Source organism: Ornithorhynchus anatinus, chromosome 5 (genome assembly GCF_004115215.2).
Source record: "Ornithorhynchus anatinus isolate Pmale09 chromosome 5, mOrnAna1.pri.v4, whole genome shotgun sequence".
In the NCBI taxonomy this organism is placed as follows: Eukaryota; Metazoa; Chordata; class Mammalia; order Monotremata; family Ornithorhynchidae; genus Ornithorhynchus; species Ornithorhynchus anatinus.
In genome coordinates, this window is record NC_041732.1 from 289,615 (window position 1) to 295,839 (window position 6,225).

Consider the following 6,225-nt stretch of genomic DNA (forward strand, 5'->3'; position numbering starts at 1 on the left):
CATGAAAGGTGTCTCAGCAGGGAGCTTTTATGAGAACACTTAGCAGGCAGCTTAATGAATAAATGCCTCAGGGCTTAATCTGGGAAGACCTCTGGAAGGAGACGGTGTGATGGGAGCTGAGGGAGAAGATTGGTGTGTAAAATCATGTGTGAGAAGCAGTGTGGCTCAGTGGGAATCAGAAGGACCTGGGTTCTAGTCCCCGCTCTGCCACTTGTCTGCTGTGTCACCTTGGATAAGTCACTAAGCTTCTCTGTGCATCAGCTACCTCATCCGTAAAATAAGAATTAAGACCGTGAGCCCTATGTGGGACAGGGATCGTGCCCAACCTGATTAACTTGTAATAATAATTATGATAGTTATTAAATGCTTGCTATGTGCCAAACACTCTTCTATGTGCTGGGGTAGATACAAGTTAATCAGGTTGGACTCAGTAAGTGCTCTGCATGCAGCGCTTAAATAATTGATTGGAGGGGGGTTGAGGCCAGTTGTCTCAGGTTATTTTCTACAGACCAATTAATAGTATCAATAGGGCCTAAGTTGTGCCAAGTGTTTGGGAAGGTACAGCAGAGATGATTGTAATTTACAATCTATTTCCAATGGTTACCCATCCCCCTCTGCATCAAACAAACTCCTTATCAATTTGAAAGCATTTAATCAGCACTTCTTCAGCCTTTCCTCAGTGACCTCCAACCACAACCCAGTTTGCACACTTGGCTGCTCCTCTAAGGCCAACCTACTCACCTCCAATCCCTTACCCATGTCCTCCCTCTGGCCTGCAACTCCTTCTCCTTTCGTATCTGAAAGCCCATCACTTTTCCCACTTTCGAAGTCTTATTAAAATCACATCTCCAGGAGGCCTTCCTGAATTACACCAGAATTTTCCCTTTTCCCTCTCCCTCCTGCATTGCCCTTGCCTTAAATCTGTATCCTTTAAGTACTTGATATTCACCCCACCCACCCTCAGCCCCACAGCACTGATGTTCCTTATCCGTAATGTATTTAATATCCACCTCCCCCTCAAGACTGTGAACTCCTTAGGGAGGAGGGAATGGGTCTGCTAACTCTTATACTGTAGTCTTCCAAGTGCTCTGTTCAATTGTATTTTTTGAGTACTTACTGTGTACAGAGCACTGTACTAAGCACTTGGGAGAGTACGATACAGCAAAAAAGACAATACCTGTCCACAATATAAGTAAAATTACAGATATATACATAAGTGGGATGGGTGGGAGGAGGAAAAGGAGCGAGTCAGGGTGATGAGGAAAAGTGGGGCTTAGTCTGCGAAGGCGTTTTGGAGAAGATGTACTTTCAGTAAGACTTGGAAAGGGGGGAGAGTAATTGGTGGATTTGAGGAGGGAGGGCGTTCCAGGCGAGAGGTGGAATGTGGGCCAGGGTGAGCAGTGAGAGGCAAAATGGAAGCACAGTGAGAAGGTTAGCACCAAGGGAATGAAGGGTGTGGGCTGGGTTGTAGGAGAGAAGGGAGGTGAAGAAGGAGGGGACAAGGTAATAGACTGCTTTAAAGCCAATGGAGAGGAGGTTTTGTTTGATAGAGATGTGGATCGGCAACCACTGGAGATTTTTGAGAAGGGGTCGTAACGTGCCCTGAACATTTCTATAGAAAGATAATCCGGGCAGCCGAGTGAAGTATGGACTGGAGTGGGGAGAGGCAGGAGGTTGGGAGGTCAGCAAGGAGACTGATGCAGTAATCTAGGTGGGATAGAATGAGTGATCGTATTAACCTGGTAGGGGTTCGGATGGAGAAGAAAGGGAGGATTTTAAAAGCGATGTTGTGAAGATGAGACCTACAGGATTTGGTGACGAACTGGATATGTGGGTTGACTGAGAGAGCGGAGTCAAGGATAGCACCAAGGTTGCGGGCTAGTGAGATGGGAAGGATGATTGTGCCATCTACAGTGACGGGAAAGTTCGGGAGAGGACAGGGTTTGGGAGGGAAGATTAAAGAGCTCTGTTTTGGACATGTTAAATTGGAGGTGATGGGAGGACACGCAAGGAGAGATGTCCCCCGATTAGACTGTAAGCCCGTCAAAGGGCAGGGACTGTCTCTATCTGTTACCGATTTGTACATTCCAAGCGCTTAGTACAGTGCTCTGCACATAGTAAGTGCTCAATAAATACTATTGAATGAAAGAGGAGATGTGAGCCTGGCCTCTTACTGATAGTAAGAAGCGGCATGGCCTCAGGATAGAGCATAGGTCTGGGAGTCAGAAAGACCTAGGTGCTGATCTCAGCTCCGCCAATGGTCTGGTGCACGACCTGGGGCAAGTCACTTCTCTGTGCCTCAGTTACTTCATCTGTAAAATGGGGATTAAGATTGAGCCCCATGTGGGACAACCACATAATCATGTCCAACCTGATTATCTTAGAGAAGCAGCTTGGCTCAGTGGAAAGAGCCCAGGCTGGGGACTCAGAGGTCATGGGTTCAAATCCCAGCTCCGCCCCCTTGTCAGCTGTGTGACTTTGGGCAAGTCACTTAACTTCTCTGTGCCTCAGTTCCCTCAACTGTAAAGTGGGGATGAAGACTGTGAGCCCCACATGGGACAACCTGATCACCTTGTATCCTCCCCAGCGCTTAGTATAGTGCTTGGCACATAGTAAGCGCTTAACAAATGCCATCATTATTATTATTATTGTATCTACCCCAGTGTTAAGCACAGTTCCTGATACATAGTAGCACTTAACAAATACCATAAAAAAAAAAGGTCAAACACCATTCATTGATTGTGTGCCAAGCACTGAACTGAGTGTTTCAGAGAATACAATAGTGTCAATAGACATGATCCCTACTCTCAAGGAGCTTCCAGTATAGGCGGGGGATATGACACTAAAATAGGTTACAAACAGGGAAGTAATAAAAGTAAGGAGCTAATGCACAGAAGTGTTTTGTGAGGATGTCTCAAGTTCTTCTCCAATTCACTCCTTGACCCCCTCTAATTAATGGAAAGAGCACTGTCTTGGGAGTCAGAGGACGTGGGTTCTAATCCCAGATCTGCCACTTGTCTGCGGTGTGACTTTGGGCAAGCCACTTAACTTCTCTGTGCCTCAGTTACTGCATCTGGAAAATGGGGATGAAGACTGTGAGCCCCACGTAGGGCAACCTGATTACCTTGTATCTACCCCAGTGCTTAGAACAGTGCTTGGCACATAGCATTTAACAAGTACCATAATCACTATCATTCCATCCCCTTCACTCCACAGAAACTTCCCTCTCAAAGGTCACAAATGATCTTCTTGTCAAATCCATACTCTACCCTAATCCCCCTCGACCTCTCAGCTGCCTTCGACACTATGGACCAACCCCTTCTCCTGGAAACGTTATCCAACTTCGGCTTCACTGACACCGACCTCTCCTGGTTCCCCTCCTATCTTTCTGGCTGCTCATTCTCAATCTCTTTTGAGGGCTCCTCCTCTGCCTCCCACCTGGTGACTGTGGGAGTCCTCAAGGCTCGGTTCTGGGTCCCTTCTATTCTCCATCTACACCCACTCCCTTGGAGAATTCATTTGCTCCCATAGCTTCAATAAGCAGCATGGCATCGTGGATAGACCATGGGCCTGAGAGGCAGAAGGTCATGGGTTCATTCATTCAATTGTATTTATTGAGAGCTTACTATGTGCAGAGCACTGTACTAAATGCTTGGAAAGTACAATTCAGCAATAAAGAATCCCTGTCCACAGTGGGCTTACAGTCTAGAAGGGGTGGGGGGTGAGACAGACATCAAAACAAACAGGCATCAATAGCATCAATATAAATAAATAGAATTACCTGGCTCTGCTGTATTGTTCTTGTCTGTCCGTCTCCCCCGATTAGACTGTAAGCCCGTCAAACGGCAGGGACTGTCTCTATCTGTTGCCGACTTGTTCATTCCAAGCGCTTAGTACAGTGCTCTGCACATAGTAAGCGCTCAATAAATACTATTGAATGAATGGATGAATATGCTGTATGACCTTGGGCAAGTCACTTCACTTGTCTTTGCTTCAGTTACCTCATCTGTAAAATGGAGATTGAACTGTGAGCCCCATATGGGACAAGGACTGTGTCTAATCTGATTTGCCTGTCTCCATCCCAGGTTTAGGTATTATTATGGTAGTTGTTAAATGCTTAACTCTATGCCAGGCACTGTACTAAGCGCTGGGGTGGATACAAGCACATTGGGTCGGACACAGTCCCTATCCCACATGGGGCTCACAGTCTAAGGGGGAAGGAGAAGAGGTATTTCATCCCCATTTTGCAGATGAGGAAACTGAGGCCTAGAGAAGTTAAATGGCCCAAGGTCGTATACAGAATGTCAACTCACTGTGGACAGTGAATTTGTCCATTTATTGTACTCTCCCAAGCGCTTAGTACAGTGTTTGGTATACCCTAAACCCTCAATAAATATGATTGACTGACTAGAACTCAGGCTCCCTGACCCCGAGGTGCAGGCTCTCTCCACTGAGCCAGGCTACTGACCAACGCCCCTGCCCACAAGAGGGGCCCAGTTAGTTCTGGGGATTGCAGAAAGCTGAAGGGGTCTCCTAAGGGGGAGGAGGGGAGAAACGGTGGGCGGTGGGGGAGGAGAGATGGAGTCTGGAATGACATTCAGATTCATAGAGCCTGGGGGGAAACGCGAGGTGGTTGGGGCCGGGGGAGGTGTCACAAATTAAGGAAGGGTGCTGGGATGAGGAGAAGAAGAGGGCGGGGAAAGAGGCTGAGCCAGAGATGGGAGCTGACCGCAAAGGCCAGGCCCGGGGACCCTCTCTGAGGCCAGTTAATAATAATGTTGGTATTTGTTAAGCGCTTACTATGTGCCGAGCACTGTTCTAAGCGCTGGGGAAGACACAGGGGAATCAGGTTGTCCCACGTGGGGCTCACAGTCTTAATCCCCATTTTACAGATGAGGTAACTGAGGCACCGAGAAGTTAAGTAACTTGCCCAAAGTCACCCAGCTGACAAGTGGCCGAGCCGGAATTTGAACCCATGACCTCTGACTCCAAAGCCCGCGCTCTTACCACTGAGCCACGCTGCTTCTCAGTTCTGCAGTCAAACCCCAGGGGGCCCTGAGATTCTACAGCGCATCCCGGGAATGCCCCCCAAATAGACGCTGAATTAGCCCAGAGCCCCCACACCCGGGCTGGAGACCCTACAATAAATGGGTTAGTCCAGATCTGGCAAGAGATCCTACAATACCATGGTTACCCCAGAGCCCCCACACCCGGGCTGGCGACTCTACAAAAGCACAGTCAGCCCAGAGCCCCCCACACCCAGGCTGGAGATCTTTCAATAACAAGGTTAGCCCAGAGGCCCCACACCTGGGCAGGAGACCCTCCAAAAACACACCGTCTGATCCCAGAGCCACCCCCTACCCCCTCACCCCCTCAAGGGAGATTCCAATATCACATTCTAGTAGCACAAACCACTCCTCCCAACCGGAGGCCCTACACTAGCACAATGTAGTAGCCCAGAGAGCCGCCCCCCGCCCCCCACCAAGCTGAAGACCCAACAATATTAGCCCAAAGGTCCCCCCCCATACACACACACCGTGGTCCCTACAGTGTCCAAACAGTGGACTGGACACTGATAGCAGAAGCAGTGTGGCTCAGTGGAAAGAGCCTGGGCTTCAGAGTCAGGGGTCATGGGTTCGACTCCCGGCTCTGCCACTTGTCAGCTGTGTGACTGTGGGCAAGTCACAACCTCTCTGGGCCTCACTTCTCTCATCTGTAAAATGGGGATTAAGACTGTGAGCCTCACGTTGGACAACCTGATTACCCTGTATCTACCCCAGCGCTTAGAACAGTGCTCTGCACATAGTAAGCGCTTAACAAATACCAACATTATTATATCACCGAGACAGAGACGCCCATTAATGCGCCCTCATTTGAAGGCATCCCTGAGGTAAACCATTACCCAGTGTGGAAGTAGCTTCCCCACCCATCTCTTACTGGTCCAAAGCTTCCACCCTGGGTGACCCCCTGGGGGTCACCCCCCTGCTGAAAGGAACGTGGCTTGTGGGGGGAGTGGGCTGTGAGAGGGAAGACCCCAGGCTCCAGAACTGCCAGAGGCAAGGCCGAGACCAGAAGTGGGCCCCGAGGGAAACCGGGGAGCTGAAGGAGACCCCTTTGTCACTGCCCCAAGGGTGCCCCCAGTCCCGAGCCAACCCTGGCCCTGACCTGGTTAATAAGTGATCTCCTCTCCCCTTGGGGAGTCACTGACCCCTGAGGGAAGAGGCG